This window comes from Pogona vitticeps, chromosome 3, assembly GCF_051106095.1.
Source record: "Pogona vitticeps strain Pit_001003342236 chromosome 3, PviZW2.1, whole genome shotgun sequence".
Classification (NCBI taxonomy): domain Eukaryota; kingdom Metazoa; phylum Chordata; class Lepidosauria; order Squamata; family Agamidae; genus Pogona; species Pogona vitticeps.
In genome coordinates, this window is record NC_135785.1 from 18,492,035 (window position 1) to 18,509,980 (window position 17,946).

General features: G+C 42.5%; 1 long non-coding RNA gene across 1 annotated transcript; it reads left to right on the plus strand.

The window, feature by feature from the left end:
* The first annotated feature begins 9,341 nt into the window (after nucleotides 1-9,341).
* On the plus strand, nucleotides 9,342-9,776 carry LOC144587943 (uncharacterized). The gene is made up of 2 exons (XR_013543212.1): nucleotides 9,342-9,405; nucleotides 9,575-9,776. It is a non-coding gene; the product is annotated as an uncharacterized LOC144587943 (long non-coding RNA).
* Nucleotides 9,777-17,946: the final 8,170 nt, after the last annotated feature.

Here is a 17,946-nt window from a genome sequence, read left to right on the forward strand (position 1 = left end):
ATATAGAAACAAAGTTAAAAGCAATAATCGTAAGAAGAAAAAAACAATCTAACCAAAACCCCATTATCTAATGAGCATTACCCAAGTCTCAAGATGGCAGAAATAAGAGTGGGTAACTGAACACTAAACAGTAAAAAAATACAAAAAAAAACACCCCCGAAACCCCAAATCAATCCAGGGTCATCACAGAGATACTGAGAAAATTAAATTAAAGAGAATCAAAGCATTAAAAAAAGCTTGGGTAAAAAGTCATATTTTGATTTGTTTCCTAAAGCTAAAGAGGGTGGAGGCTTGGTGCACCTTTACTGGAAGGGAGTTCCATAGTGAGGTAGCCACTACTGAGAAGGTCCGGTTCTTGGTTGAAGATTTCTGGGTCTCCCTTGGAATGGCCAGCTGCAACATCAAAGATTGGGATGGGCAGGAGGTAGGTCGACCTGAAGGAGAGGCATTGTGCCAGGTAGCAAGATTCTGAACCATACAGCACTTTATGAGTTAACATAATCATCTTGAATTTGGTCCAGAAGCATAATGGCAGCCAGTACAAACAGGCCAGTACAGGCGAGAGAGGGTCACATCTTACATATTTGTGACCAACCAGGCCACTGCACTTTGGACCTTCCAAACTGCTTTGAAGGGCAGCCCCACAAGAGCATTGCAATAGTCAACCCTCAAGATTACAAATGCATAAACCAGGGTTATTAGGGACCTTCTTTGGAGAAAGAGTAGCCTTCCATTTGGTTGCCCTTTTCCAAGCACCCTGATTCCATCATTTTGTGCACTGCATTGTTTGGGCTGTATCACTCCTAACTTTGAAGTGGCATTAGTCTAGGACAACCATTCTCAACCTTGAATAACTCAGGTGTACTTGGACTGCAAATCTCAGAAACCCTGGCCATCACAGCCAATGCTGAAGGCTTCTGAGAGATGCAGTTCAAGAACACCTAGATTACCCAAGGTTGGGAACCATTGATCTAGGATACATAGGTATCCTTCAGTCTCAAGAAACTATGGTATGCTCTGAATCAAGGAGTGTCCTCTGCAGAGCATGAAGCCTGGGTAAAGTAATATGGAGGATAGGCTGTTACCCAAGCAGCAGATTCCCCCCTCTCCACGTTGCTGATATGGTCCAATGGAAAGGCAAGAGCCAATACAACTGGTTCCAGCAACGTCACAGGAGTTGGCAGAATGACACGAACTGCCTTCGGGACTCCAGCTCCAGATTTTGCCTCTAGGTTAACTCCTAAAGCCTTTTCCATCAGTGGATATAGCCACAAGGCAGTGGAGGTTTGAAATTAGAGTTTTCCTTCTCCTAGACGGGCTGCCTTCCAAGGCTGCCGAGCCCCACCTACCTGGCCTGCTCTTTAATAGTAAGGAAGTATGATCCGAGCGGAGGTATGATCTAAGGATACCCTTTCTGCTAACTTCATTTCGAGGCTGATCATTCAAGTTAGCACCCTGCATATAAACATATTTGTGTGTGTGTGTGTGTGTGTGTGTGTGTGTCTGTCTGTGTCTGTGTCTGTGTGTCTGTGTGTCTCTGTGTGTGTGTGTGTAGGGAGGTGGTCTCCTGCACAATCCTGCATTACCTTCTTCACAGGTTGTTCTCATCCATTTGTGAAGACAGCTGCATCTCCTATTCCATGCATTGCATTGTGATTCATTGGCACATTGGCATTGCTGAGCGCAATCAGGGCCATATTTGTCAGGTCTGCACTCTGGAAGGAAAATACACACATATATAGTAACCCAGAACAGCAGTTTTTTAAATTCCATAGTTTTAATTGTTTTTTAATTCCATGGATTTAATCTTCTTTCTTACCCAAAGAGGAGCTTTAAATCAGAGCAAAAGGAAAGAGGAAAAACAAGAAAGAATGCTAGAAAATAATATTTGAACTGTCTCTTCAATTAGTCAGCATTTTAAAAGCATTTGAGTAATCTAGGTGCTTTTCAATCAATTAAGCAAATGATTAATTTTAAAGATCCGGTTTATAATAAAGAAATTGGTAGCATCCTCACTAGAGGCTTGTAATGTGGTTGGATTTTACCTGTTAAACCACCCAGAATAAAGCTTTTGCACTAATAGGTCAGTAGATGGATGGATGGATGGATGGATGGATGGATGGATGGATGGATGGATGGATGGATGGATGGATGGATGGATGGATGGATGGATGGATGGATGGATGGATGGATGGATTGTAGGCATCCTTCAGTCACAAGAGATTATGGTAACGTGCTCTAAATAGCGGTCTTGGAACAGCGTCTAGTGTGGCTGAGAAGGCCAATTCAAGAGGGACAATCTCTTCCACACTGAAGACAAATACAATCTGTCCCCTGTCCAGCTCCCTGAATTTGCTGGTTTTGGGACTGCCTCTTTGCCTTGGCCTGCTGGACAAATGTCTCTTCAAATTGAGAGAGGCTATGATGCACCACCAGCCTCCAGGCTGAATTCTCAGATGTCAAGGTTTCCCATCTGTCGAGGTCCATTCCTAAGGCCTTCAGATCCTGCTTGCAGGTATCCTTGTATCACAGCTGTGGTCTCCCTCTGGGGAGATTTCTCTGCACTAATTCTCCTGACAGGAGATCTTTTAGAATCCAGCCGTCAGCCATTCTCATGATATGCCCAAGCCAACATATAAATAAACAAACATATAAATAAATAAAGGCTCAGCCATCTTTTCTAAGGGCCTATCTCTTTAGATGTGCTAGACTACAGTTTCCTCAGGCAGCATTCTATTCTAACACTTTTGCCGAGGCAACAGATTGAAGAAGACTGTGGTAGAGGAACTTGGTCTAAAAGGCATAAATACAATGCTCTGAGCTCAGGACTGTCTCTTACTATTGACTTTTTCCTTTACTGTCAGGAAGAAAACAAAAAGTAAAGTTACTGAAGTGAGATCTGTTTGCCAACTTCAGGTAGAAAATAAAGCTCTATATAAATAAATTTGCTACCAATTCCGAAATAGAAAAGAGAGGGCCTGTGCATCAGACCTGCATAGCAGAATCCCCTCCCCCAGGGGCCCCTCATCTTGTCAGCTTCCCCAATTAATTGGGGAGGAAGTTTAATCTACTATTAAAGGCTTAGTTGTGCCATCACAGATATAGATCGATTCACTGCTTGCTGCTCAGATTCCAAAAGCAGCATTAGAGAAACAAAAGCGTTTCAGTTGAGTCAGGATCTGAATCAAGGCCTCCTAGGCCCTACCTCAATATGTTTGACCCATAATACTACTGGCTTTTATTGCAGGAGCAGTGTTAAGTGTTAACAAAGCCAATGGACAAGAAATAGGCTTAGGGAAATATACCCGGAGGCATATAAATGTGGAGCTATGAAAGAAGAATGCCAGTCTTCCAGCATAGCCTGCTCTGGCATGACGAATCATGATGACAGGAGATTTCTTTGCTAGATTCAATAGGAAGTAGTTAATTAGCAAACGGCCATTGTGTTTATCACAGTTATCTCTGGCATCATCTTTGACACAAAACGTGGCATGCTAGAATTGGACTACAGGCATTCCGCTTAAGATCTCTTCAACAACACATGGAGTTCTTAATCACAGGGGCCAATTTTGAATGTATTCATCCATCCAGCAAAAAGCCATCAGTGGGTGGATCGCACATGTATTGCCAGGGAGCATGTGATGTAGAAAGGAGACCTGCATTCGGTACGAACCTACAGAATGTCACATATTACCAATATCTATTAAAATCGATCCAAGTATCTAATATAGTTGTTTCTTCCCTAGAAAAAACACTTGCCCATTGTACTGGGATAAGCTTTCTCTCATGGTTAGTTAAAAAGAAAAAGGCAAGAGAGATTCAGTAAGGTCTTGCTGGTAATATAAAATCTCACAATGAACCTCACTGACCAGACCTGTGTGGCCTTTCAGCTCAATTTGGCATTCCCCAAGCTTGGCACCTTAAGTAACCACCCAAATTCTCAGTTTCTAAGGCTGGCTGTGCGCCCACCATTTGGCAATATTGCTCTCAGGTTAAAGAAACAAAACCTCAGCCTCAAACCAGTTAAAACCAGAAAGCAATGTATGACAAATAAACAAGGTCAATCAAAAAAAGAAAAGTTGCAGAAGCTGTAAGGCATAAAAGCGTCACAGTGGAGTAGTAAAATGGCCTTTTAAATGGCTTGGGAGAACAGACGGAACGTTGTCTGGTGCTTAAAAAACCTAGAAATGGATGTCAAGTGAGCCATTTAAGGAAAAGCATTCCATAAATGGGCCACCACAGCTAGGAAGGTTCTCTTCCTGGCTCACAAGAAGGTAATCCTTGGAAGAAGAACAACCAAATTAACAATAACTGGTGCACTAACAAGTCTGTATAGCGCTTTGTTTCTTGAATGAATATCACAGTGGCTTAGAATTGTGAGCATGGAGTCTCTACTCTAGCTTTTATTAGTGATTCCTTGCATATAGAATGGGAGGGTTTTCAGAGTGTACGTTAATAATGATTTTCTTTTTCTACCTCTCCTCATCTTGCCATAGATACTTTCACCTGGACTGTAGTAAACAAAAGATCTTTTCTCTCCCCCATCTCACCTATTATGTAAGAAAGAATGATTCACTGGCTAGCTAGTATTACCACCCCATGTGTGAGAGAATTCTTTAGTGAGGTACAGACACTTTAGCTCTTTCAATTAAGGAAACGTTATGAGACAGGCTCATGCAAACACCTCAGGGCCTGATTTTAATTTAAGTAATAACCACATTTTCATGTTCATAACAATGTGAATTTTAGACATCTGTTTGAAAGTCTGCAATGTTAATTTAGTGGGGGGGGGAGGCAACCCAATAAAAATGTGCTACATATTCTCTTGCTTTTTTTAAAATTAACATTATAGTTGTTTAATGGGTGCTTTACCAGAGTTCAAATTAAAATCAGCCCTTTTATCTTTATAGCTGCTGCGCAGCCACAGCTGCTTATGGTTATGTCACAGATGAACTGGGCCTAATTGAAAATAAAAATGCAAATAAAACCAGCCCCATAACAGTTTTGTAAGCTTTGGGGCTTGCACTGGCTGTTCAGAAGAAAATAAAAGTGACTTCTATTCTTTCTCTCTTTCCCACTTTCAATCTCTCACTCCTCCCCTTCCCCCACTTTTTTCCCCCAAGGAGTGGAAAATATTGCTCATATATTGCTTTTTAAAGAATATATATACTGTATATATGGGTGAGCTCCCCCCTCGTGTTCCCCAGTTGTCTAAATACAAATAAGAAAGATGTGTATCTGGAAAAGCTATCTCAATTCATGTAGCCTTACTCACTTGTAATGTGTGCTCCTCCCATTGAAACCACAAGCACTGAAAAATGGAGTGAGTTGGAATCCTGACCACAGAGCTGAGCAAGCTAGGAAGAGAGTCATTTCCCTTTTTTTTTTTCTAAGTCCAGGGCTTCACCAGCTTCTTGCTTCCAACATTCTGGGGCACCTCATTCACACTGGCTACACTTAAAGCCATTTTGCTTCTACTCTGGATTGCAGAGCTTGAATTTGTGAGCAGCTGACTACTTCCATTTCTTTATAGTCAGGCTGGTTTCATGCAGGTTCATTCATTCCAGCAGAGAGCATTGGAGTTTACAGCCAGTGTAAACCATAATTGACATTTAAAGCTCACAATGCCTTGAAGTATCAGGAGCTCTGAAGTTTTCCTCAGGGAACTAACAGTTCTCTGACTATAGCTATTGTCAGAGAAAATGTGGGAAGGAGAGTAGATCATAATTAGGGAGCAGGGCAGGAAGAGAAAAGAAAGATGCCCTTAAAGTAGGGGTTGGAAATCTTGAAGAGGCCAAGGTCCACTTTTTCAGATTTGCAATCCAATGACTCCTTTCCCACCATGAGCAATGGGGAGGCCTAGCTGTGCTGTAAAAGCCCCCCAGGACTGCATGCAGCTTGAAGGCTGCATATCAGCCACCCTTGCCTTAGAGCCCATTGTGATAGCACAATTGTGAATATATTTAGACATTTATGCTGGGGTTTATTTGCTTGCTCGTTTTAATTGGGTGAATGGCTATTTTGATGTCCGCCAGTGACCTGGCAGAGCAAGGCACTTTCTCTGTTGAGTTCATCATATGGCAACCTAAATAAAAATGTATTAGCATTCTTACCTGTCTACTACAACTTAGCTAGTTCTGAAAAACGGAGTGGGTTGGCCAGGAGAAAGGCAGTGCAGAGTAGAATTGCCTAGGTTAAAAAAGGGGGGGAAATCTCTTAAAAAATTGTGGGCTTATCTGTATGAGCAATGTCCAACCCTCATGTTGAAGCTTAGTTTGAGCACTGTGCAGGACAGCAGTCCTGCTAGCATTGGCTAAACAGCTGAGATTACCACCACCAGCATTTTGTAGGAATAACATTAAATGAGAGAATACTATCACTCCAAACCCATTGTTTGAGATAAAGGATATGGCAGCATTGGACCAGTGGTAAGCAAGATCATCCCACAAATAAACAGCCAAGAACAGAAAGAAATGTTATGGGTGCCATTAACTCTTCCTGTGCCCTAATATATTTGGCAATTTTATCCCATTCCCTTGGGAAACTGCTGACAATACCACTACCTTCTCTTGCATCTGCAGAACTAGTCTATTTAGCGAATTCCTTGCAGATTTTTTAAAATCATGAACTGGTATTATATGCAAAACTAAGCAATGAAAATCTGCCCTTAGGCTTCTGAAAAATCTAAAAACTACCTCTTCCCTTACCTTTACCTATAAAGACACAATAAAGACACCATGTGCAACTGTATATTCTTTATATCCCATCAACAATTCCAACCTCCTCTCCAATAAACTAGCAAAGCTTTCATAAGTTTACTTTGAATTTAGACAGAGCAGATGGGAATAAAGAACACTCACTATGTCTCTACATTTCAAAAATACTTGCCTTCAGTAAATAGCACAGAGTTCAGTCCACCATTCTAGGAACACAGTAACCTTTAAGCATTTTAATGTCTTCAGCTAGATGTTCTGTGCAGTTCCTCGTTCACCTTTTTATGCACACTTAGAAAGCAGAAAATGACCTGATATACAGTTGTGTTCAAAATTATTCAACCCCCACTGAAATTGAATGTTTTGGCCATTTTGACATTGATTTTGATCATTCAGTCATCTTGCTTACATTTACATGAAAGAGGCACTTGTAGGTCAGGTAAATATAACCTTAAGTTTATAATGAAATAACCACAAATGTCTTTTCTGTGCTCACATCATTATTAGTTTTTATTCAACCCCCAAGTGACATTCAATCTTAGTACTTAGTACAACATCCTTTTACAGTTATAACAGCTTTTAAACGTGAAGCATAGCTTGACACAAGTGTCTTGCAGCGATCTACAGGTATCTTCGCCCATTCTTCATGGGCAAAAGCCTCCAGTTCAGTCAAATTCTTAGGCTTGCGCACTGCAACTGCTTTCTTTAAGTCCCACCAGAGGTTCTCAATCGGATTTAAGTCCGGTGACTGCGATGGCCACTCCAAAATGTTCCAGCCTTTCCTCTGCAACCATGCTCTAGTGGACTTGGAGGTATGCTTGGGATCATTGTCCTGTTGAAAGGTCCAACGTCTCCCAAGCCTCAGGTGTGTGACGGACTGCATCACATTTTCATCCAATATCTCCTGGTACTGAAGAGAATTCATGGTACCTTGTACACGCTGAAGCTTCCCTGTACCTGCAGAAGCAAAACAGCCCCAAAGCATTATTGACCCTCCGCCATGCTTCACAGTAGGCAAGGTGTTCTTTTCGTCATATGCCTTGTTCTTCCTCCTCCAAACATAGCGTTGATCCATGGGCCCAAACAGTTCTAATTTTGTTTCATCAGTCCACAGAACACTATCCCACAACTTTTGCGGTTTGCCCACATGACTTTTGGCATACTGCAGTCGACTCTTCTTATTCTTGGGAGACAGCAAGGGGGTGCGCCTGGGGGTTCTGGCATGGAGACCTTCATTACGCAGTGTGCGCCTTATTGTCTGAGCTGAAACTTCTATACCCACATCTGACAAATCTTTTTTCAGTTCCTCAGCAGTCACACGGGGACTTTTCACCACTCTACGCTTTAGGTAGCGCACAGCAGTCGAAGTCAGCATCTTCTTTCTTCCATGACCAGGTAGCATTTCAACAGTGCCCTTTGCCTTGCATTTGCGAATGATGCTTCCTATGGTGTCTCTTGGTATGTTTAACTTCTTTGCAATCTTCTTATAGCCATTGCCCTTCCTGTGAAGACAAATCACCTCTTCTCTTGTCTTCCTGGACCATTCTCTTGACTTCACCATGTTTGTAACCACACCAGTAAATGTCTAGAAGGAGCTGAGTATCACAGTCATTTTAAAGCTGCCTAATTGGTGCTTATTATGCTTGATTGGTGCTCGGTGACATCCACAGGTGTTTTCAATACCTGATCGAAAACACCTGAATGAACCTCTCTTCTTCAGAGTGGTAGTCTTTAAGGGGTTGAATAATTGTGGTAATGAAGAAACCACAAAAGAAACATTTACTACTGTATTACATAAACAACTGATGTTATTTTAGTTGCATTTGGTTCTTTAAAACGTCCTTGTAGGATTTCATTCTGAATACAATTCCAAATGTACACTATAGTCCCTAAACCCCTTTACAGCATTGGGGGTTGAATAATTTTGAACACAACTGTATATGCACAGTACAGTGCAGTGAGACTATGATAAAAATGTCTTGAGGAGGTGCAATGTATTGTACTACTGTAGACTATCAGTGAAATACAGTACTGCATTTTAATGCTTCCTAATCCAACAAGGGATAACTTTTATTTTTCTCCTTGTGGGTGCAAAAAGTAGCTACAATGAGTCATTTTAAGTAGGAAAGTGTTTGGATGGAACAATATTAAGGATCCTCTTCTTGTTGTTTGTTCACCCCTTAAATTAACAGCTTTTACAGCTGCCATGTGGATTGTGTTATTTTACTGTTTGGTCACTAGGTGGCACTGGGCTTAGTTTTGTATTGGCAGAGTCAGAAGTTCCTATTTTGGGGAAAAGATAATAAATGTCCTTTGGGGCTTTTTGGCAGGTGCATTTTCTAGACATATTCACACATTTCATGAGAATGAAAAATTTCAATTTTTTTCTTTGCTGGGTAGGATTACAAGAATTTTTGTGCCTATCTCATGTTGCAGCACTTTTTTTTGAAAAATATTCACAAAAGTAATTTTTGCTTAAAAATGTATTTTACCCAAAAAGTATGTTTTGTTCAAAATACAGATTTATTCACAGCAAGGAGTGTTTTGCACAAAATTACACACAATCTCCACTTTTTCTGTTAATATTGCAGCTGGCAACAAAGGATTGAAAACTCATTCAGTGGTTTACCATTTTCTCAGCAGGATGTCTTGATATGGCAAGATACTGTTTTCGTTGAGGGCAGGGATATTTGTGAGTATTTGTTGTGCTCTTTAAACAGTAACCTTATATAAGATTTGCCTTTAATTAAAAATTAAAACTTGCCAGGACACTGTCACATATGACCAGGAAATTGGAAAACAAGAAAAAGAAAAAGGTCTCTGTTTTTCCATAAACTTACCAACTTCACACCTGTCTCCAGTTCTTCCAGATGAGCAAAGGCATTTTCCAGAGACTGAATCACACTGAGCTGATCCTTCGCATTCGCACTGATACTGAGAATTTACACCGAATATTCCAGGAGGGCAACCTAAAAAAAATGGTAGGACGACTTAAGTAATAATAGAGTTCTCTTTTAAGAAAGCCAATGCAAGAGACAGAAAGACCAAACGAGACCAAAGAAATAGGTAATAAAAAATATTGTACATTATTTCTATTGTAATAAAGAAAATATAATATTATTAAATAATACTCCTTAAAATGATATTTATTTAATAATGCTGTCTGTTACTAGAGGTGATGATACATACTGTTTCCCATGTTCAAAAATTATATGGCAAGGCCACAAGGTATTTGAATATAAAGAATTTCTGAACAGAGCTAAAATGGTGCTCAAATAACCTGGTACTTGAGCTGGTTTAAATAGAAATTTGGTCTGTGCTTACTTTTTTCACATGTCATGCCTTGGAAACCTGGAGGACAAACGCACTGCCCAGTTGCTGCATGGCACATTGCTCCATTTTCACAATTGCATGGGTATTGGCAATTAAGACCATAAAATCCAGGGGGGCACTCTGAGAAACAAAATATTTACATTATATCAGAAGATTACAATAACCATTGTAACCATAAAGTTGTGTCAGCCCTCGACAGTTCCCAGAAAAAACATAACATGCTGGAAGACAAAGTCTCATGCTGTTTCCTCCATCAAAGCTCTCTAGAAACACAAACTCTCTTAAGTTAGATGTAAAAGAAGTCAGACAGGAGATCTGGCAAGGGCCAAGGTTGAGGTACAAGGGATCGTTTCTTAATGTTTAGAAAAAAAATGTCCCAAACACCACAAAGTCAAAACACTAGACACAGAAGAGGATGAGAGGACAATGAGAGGACAAAGCTGGGGTATCAGCTAGATGGACATTCCAGTCTTCTAAGCTACGCATAACTTTGAAGATGCCTGCACACATCCATCAGTATTTTCTCTGCTTGACAGCCGAACACAACGTGAAATGAAAATTCTGTCTATGGTTGTTTGATTTATGATAAGATAAATCACTTTCTTAATTGCTGCAATGGCTGAATGATGAACTATGGTCTGCCACTACTTGAGAAGAGAAGTGACATGTTCAAAGGCAAATGATGTTAAAGTAGATAGGAAAACTGGGGGGTGAGATTGGAAGGGAAGGTTAAGGAGACCTTATGGCTTCTCTACACCACTTTTACTGGAGAGAACTACACCCATAAAGGCTGTCACAAGGGCTATTCCTTTGACAAGTTCTTTCCTTCTCCCCACTTTTCCATAATGGATAGGAAAACATACCTTGTTATTTTTCTGACACTGAGCATTTTCCTGCCCCCAAAATGATTTGGATTTGGGGCCCGGAACTGCACAGGACAATGATATCACAACATATTCTGTCAGAATATGCCACTAGGAAGTTGCTTCTGGTACCCACCCTAAGTCACATGGTACCATTTGCTCTGCTTGATTTTTAGGTTTTTGCACTGATGTCCCCAAGTTCAGGCTTTGGTGTATGTTCTTGAGTCTCTTGGTGGGTTACTTACCATGTTCGCAGGAATGTCCATAATAACCTTCTGTGCACTGGCAGCAGCCAGTAAATCTGTTGCAAATTCCATTATTCTGACAAGCACAGTCTAGCTGACAGTCAGAGCCATATTTTCCCAGGGCATATTCTGGAGAAAGAAGTTCAGAAAGACTCTTATTTATTCCAAAAATATGAACAAGACTTTTTCAATACAGAAGTCATAAGGAAACAAGATCTGCAAAATGTTTATGGATTCCCATTCTGTTATGTACTAGAACAGGGGTACGAACCAGGACATTTAAGGGTACGTGTGAAAAAAATGGCTGGAAAAGGCATATATGCCAACAGTGTAAGTCGCTTATTTATATCCTGAGCAGTGAGAAATGCCTCAGCTTCTTCCTTATCTCCCCACCTACCACTTTAGAGCCCAACCGATCAGTTTTCACTCCAGGGCAGTGTCCATTCTTGTTCCACCACTCACCCAGGGGTGAACAAAATGGAACAAAATTATTTATGGATTTTAATCCTTTGGGTGGCTGGTGTGCTCGGAAATGCTACTAGAAGCGATGAAGAAGCGTCCTGCAGACAAGAGGGTAGAGTCCTATCACCACCCCTCCCAAGGGGTATACAAGTGAAAAAAGGTTCAACAACATAATGAGCACTGAGCCACAGCTACTGAAGGATGGTCACCTTGATCATCCTGCCAAGTTATTGATGACAATTGTATGCATGTTGTGACAATGTATGTGAGAAGGGCCGTCTCTAGCCGTCCCAGTGAAGGGAGATGGAAGGTGACAGAACCTTTTTCACAGTAACTTCCTGTCCAACCAAGTCCACAAGTACATGTCCCATTTGCAGGATCATAGATACCTCCATTCTTACACATACATGTTAGCCAACAGTGAGGCTCATATCTTCTCTGAGGACACACTATAGCAAATTAGTAAATTAACCATGTGTTTTAATAGAAAAAACAATGCATAACAAACAAATATTGATGTCATTGAAACTCACACTTTGTAGTGCTATAAATGTGATATAGTACTATAGGCACTGGATTATTTATTTATTTATTTATTTATTTATTTATTTATTTATTTGTTTACTTACTTACTTACTTACTTACTTACTTACTTACTTACTTACTTACTTACTTACTTTAATTTAATTTATATGCCGCCCACACTACCCAAAGGTCTCGGGGGGGGGGCTTACAACAATTAAAATGCAATTAAAAAGATAAAACAATTAAAATATAATTAAAATATATACTCTAAAAATTGCAATCAGGACCCACAGTTGATATTATTTCAATTAAAAGCCTTCTGGAACAGGAAGGTTTTGACTTGGCGCCGAAATGTCATCAGCGTCAGCACCAGAGAAATCTCAATTGGGATGGTGTTCCATAGTCTGGGAGCAGCTGCCGAAAAGGCCCTTTGTCTACAACCCATCTGTCTTACCTCCTTGAGGGACGGCTCTTTCAAAAGGCCCCACGAGCTAAATCTTAACTGCTGGGTAGGTTCATATGGAAGGAGGCGGTCCTTCAGGTATCCAGGGCCCAAGCCATTTAGAAACTATTGGTTTGCTCCAGAGGTAACAAGGCCATTTTACACCACAATAACTCCACAGCTTCTTTATATGAAGAAGTCCAAATTTTCTAGTGCAGTTTAGATGCAGAAGTATCTCAAGTTGCCTTTAATGAGCAAGTGGAATCAGCGCTCTCAGGATCTAAACAGCAGGAACGACGACATCATTTGCTACCCTCTCAGACTAATCTGAGCTTAGCTGCTGTCCTCACAGTAGATGGGAAAGAAATGGATTTTCCCAGAAACAGTATTTTGGTGCAAGTTATCTATCCTATAATGCAATGTATTTGTTGGTGGTTTGGTCTTGAATGTGCAGCTGAGCAAAGACTTGTTGCTCACTTGTTAATAATGGGGACCAATCCTTCTGCTTGTATTTTTTGATTCTCCTAGAGTGGAGCTGGCTGTGAAGACAGTCATGAGGAGCACCGGCACTTCCAAATGAACCATCACACCACTGGAGAGATCAACGATCCACCTAGTTCACTATTATTATAAACACTACTCTTTCTCAATGTCATGCCCTTAGAGGATAGTGGAGTTAAGGAAGTTATAGTTTACACATCTAGATGGCACTAGGTTGCAGGAAAATGACTGGCAGTAGCTTTTCCAGGGGCATTTCCTGCTATACGTATATGTGGACATGCCAAGGTTGGAAACTGGAACCTTTTGCATGCAAACAGTGGATTCTGCTTTTAAGTTGCAGTCCTTCTCAGTAAATGTACTTCCTCAGAATGAACAAATTCTGTGAATAAATAAATAAGATAAAATATAATCCATCCATCCATCCATCCATCCATCCATCCATCCATCCATCCATCCATCCATCCATCCATCCATCCATCCATCCATCCATCCATCCATCCATCCATCCATCCATCCATCCTTGCCCTTCCAAGTGATTTTAAAGGATGAAGAGTTTTACTGGCACAATTTAAGCTCATGTTACATTATTTCATTTATTATCACTGCATTTCACAATGGCCTAAGGCAGTGGTTTCCAACCTTTGGTCACCCAAGTATTTTTTGGACTACAGTTCCCAGAAACCTTCACCACTAGCTGTGCTGCCTGGGATTTCTGGGAGTTGTAGTCCAAGAACACCTCGGTTACCCAAGAATGGGAACCACTGGTCTAAGGTAAGGACTAGTGGTGAAAGGTATGAAAACAAATGATGAGAGAGAGAGAGATTAGTTGTAAGGATGGAGGTAGCAGCAGCTAAGAAGGAATGGAATGACCTCATGACTACACTAACATTTTTCACACATAGCGTTTTTCAGGGTTAGAAACTATGGCCAGTTGCTTTCAAATTATGGCTGAATCCTGTTGCTTAGCATAGTCAGTTGCACTGCAGTAGGCCCACTCAATAAGTGTGGATTTGGTGAGTCAAATCCTCCCTAAGTTCTATTGATTCAAATGGGCTCATTCTAGTTGCAACTTAATTTAGCATAATACTGTAAGTCATAACTACAGTAGGCCCATTTGAATCAATGGAACTTAGTGAGGTGTTGACTCACTAAACTGTCTCTGATACTCTAACACATTTGACTACACTAAACAGGGTTTCAGCTGATTACTGACAGAAATGATGAAAATTATACCATGCATCTTATGACAACGGGGAATGGTAATCTCTAGCCATCCCAGTGAAGGAAGATGGAAACTGATGGTACATTTTTCCCCAATAACGTCCTGCCCAGCCAAGTCCACAAATGCAAGTCCCATTTGTAGAATCACAGATACTGTACTGCCATTTTTAAACATACATTTAGCAGACATTGGTGTATGTTCTGCTGAAATAAATGGAATTGCAGTTTGTTTCTTCACTGAATGAAACTGCTCTTCACTGAACAGAAAGTACCAGGGCAAGTGGTTGCTGAGGACTTGCCCAAAGCCATCCAAGTCAGCCACAGAAGATTCTGAATCAGTTACTCCACATTCAACTGAAACACTCTAGATCTGTAGTTCTGAACCGCCTTTCTGTAGGCCACCACATCACCATGGATGTCTTCTGTGGACCGCTGTGTAAGCAAGCCATTTAAAAAATATCTAACATCCTCCACAGCTAACAGGGATCAAACCACCTTCCTGTTACTTTGATAAACAGATCACGTTTGACATGTAGTACCAAGTATTTAGGAAACAAAATGAGAGACATTACCACAAGGCCTTTTCTTTATATTTATATACACTCACTCACTCTCACTCTCTCTCACTCTCTCTCTCTCTCTCCATCTCATATACGGATCTATCCCAATCAAATAAAAAACAAAGGGATTAGCAGCACTTGAAGGTTATGGCAGTGTGATCTTTGGAAGGTTTACCTTCTTGTAGCTGTCTTACCCAATCACTTTCCTCTCAACCAGCTTTAAGATTTCATTCGCTAACCCTTTCACCAAACGATAATTCCATTTTAACAAATGTCCTTTCTCCCGTGGCCATATTATATTTTTGTATTTCCCAACTGAGAATCTTTGGGCATGCTGAGAGACTGACAGCATAATCACCAGATTAAATGATTTATCATCAGAACGGCTTAATTGCAAATCTCAGGTCACCAGCAATGGGGTAATAAAATATGGGTGAGGAAGGGTTTTGCTCTTCACATGATCGAAGCAGCCAGTTATGACACACCATTTAAAGTTTTTTGGTTTATTGTGGTTAGACTCCACCATCCTAATATCCTCTAAGTACTGCTAGACCCACCTGTCTTAATTAAACAGGACCTTTCTGTCTCTTCTACAAGGCTTTGTAAAAGATGCGCTGCACATTGTAGGTGTTTCAAAATGCAGTTATATCCAGATGTGCATCTATATACTAAATGGTTAGTACTGAACGGTTTTCCTTTTCAGACGTGGATCAGCGGGGAGGGGGGTCCTCCCCTGGCTCTTGTCTGTCCGCCCGGTTATGCTGTCCAGCACCAGGGTAGACTGGAGGGGCGGGGGGGAGGAGTAGCCATTGTTTATAAATCCAGCTTGGAGGTTACTAGGCGCTCCTCGGTGGTAAAGCCAGGTCTAGAGGCACTCCACATATCGATTGGGGCCAGGGATGGTTTTGGGATTTTGCTGGGTTACCGCGCTCCTTGCAATCCAGTCATTTCCCTTCCGGAGTTGACTGACTTTATCTCCGCGGCACTATTGGGATCCCCAAGGCTTTTGGTCTTGGGTGATTTCAATGTGCACGCGGGGGCAGAGCCATCTGGGTCAGCTCTTGAGTTCTTGGAAACCATGGCTTCCTTGAACATGTCCCAACATGTCAACAGCCCCACCCACGTGGGTGGTCACACACTCGACCTGGTCTTTTCCTCCAGTTGGAGCGAGTGTGATCTGGTGGTGACGGACCTCACGTCAATCCCTTTGTCATGGTCAGATCACCACCTAATAAAGTGTTACCTCACAGTGGCTCTCCCCCCTCGCAGGGAGCAGGGACCTATTTCTATGATCCGCCCTCGAAGGCTACTGGATCCGGCTGGATTCCAGGATGTCATGAGAGGGGTCATGGCGGACCTGGCTAGCGCTCCTGTCGACGCTCTGGTTGATAATTGGTCCACCTTCGTAACCAGGGCTATAGACACGATCGCACCTAAACGCCCTCTCCGTCGTAGAGCTCGTCCAGCGCCCTGGTTTAACCAGGAGCTTCGAGTGCTGAAGCGACATAGGAGAAGGCTAGAGCGTAGATGGAGGAAGAACCCGACGGATTATAATAGGATAGCTGTCAAGGTCGCAACTAACCTTTACCTGTCTAAGTTAAAGGCTGCTTGTCGAACTTACTTCGCTAACCGGATAAGCGAAGCGTCCAACCAGCAGGCGGAGTTATTCCGTATAGTGCGCGACCTATCCGGAACTGGTCTGGATGATAGGCCTCCCCTTAGTTTTTCACCTGACCAGTTTGCAGCCTTTTTAAAATCTAAAGTCGAGGCCATCCGACGGGACCTCTCTCCTTTTTTGAACACAGTAAGTTGAGCAGAGATGTCCAGCGCTCCGTCTTGCCTGGTAACCCTTGACTCCTTTCAACCTTTCACGCCTGATTCTGTGGCCAGAGTGCTTGACCGCTGTCGAGCCACCACCTCCTCCTTAGACCCTTGCCCGGCCTGGCTAATCAAAGCAGCCAGGCCAATAACAACAGAATGGGCCACTGCAATAATAAATGGGTCTTTCCTTGAGGGCAGGTTTCCCTCTGCCCTCAAGGAGACACTCATTAGGCCCATAAGAAAGAAACCTAATTTGGCGGCGGACGAAATTGGCAACTATAGGCCCATCGCCAATATTTCTTTCATGAGCAAAATAGTCGAGAGGGTGGTGGCTGACCAGCTTCAGGCACATCTGGATGAAACAGATGCCCTGGATCCTTTTCAGTCGGGCTTCAGGCCGTGCCATGGTACAGAGACAGCATTGGTCGCCCTATACGATGACTTGTTGAGGGAGGCCGACAGTGGTAAAATTTCTTTGTTGGTCCTCCTCGACATCTCAGCGGCCTTCGATACCGTCGACCACAGTATCCTCCTGGGGAGGCTCTCTGAGTTGGGTATCGGTGGCTTAGCTCTGGCCTGGTTCCGTTCCTTCTTGGAGGACTGCCCCCAGAGAGTGCAGCTTGGGGAGAATATTTTGGCCCCGTGGAGTCTCAATAGTGGGTTTCCACAGGGGTCGATCATCTCCCCAATGCTGTTTAACATCTATATGAGACCACTGGGTGGGGTCATCAGGGGATGTGGAGCATCGTGTCATCAATATGCCGACGACACCCAGCTCTATATTTCCTTTTCACCAACTGCAGGTGATGCCGTCCTGTCCCTCCAGCACTGCCTGGGGGCCGTACAGCAGTGGATGCAGGAGAACGGGCTGAGGTTGAACCTGGACAAGACGGAAGTTCTGAGGGTGGGTGGCCCTGTGGATGGTGGCTTGGGAAACTCCCTCATGTTTGGGGGGGGTGGCCCTGGCCGCGAAGAGTGGGGTCCGCAGCCTGGGGGTACACCTGGACCCGATGCTCACCATGGAAACGCAGGTGGCATCGGTAGTCCGCACCGCCTTTTTCCACCTTTGGCGGATTGCCCGGCTGCGACCTTATCTAGACACGGAGGCACTCACTACCTTAGTACTTGCGCTTGTAATTTCTAGATTAGACTACTGTAATGCGCTCTACGTGGGGCTTCCTTTGAAGCTGATGCGGAAACTTCAAGTGGTGCAGAGTGCGGCGGCCAGACTCCTTACTGGAGTGAGAAAATACCAGCATA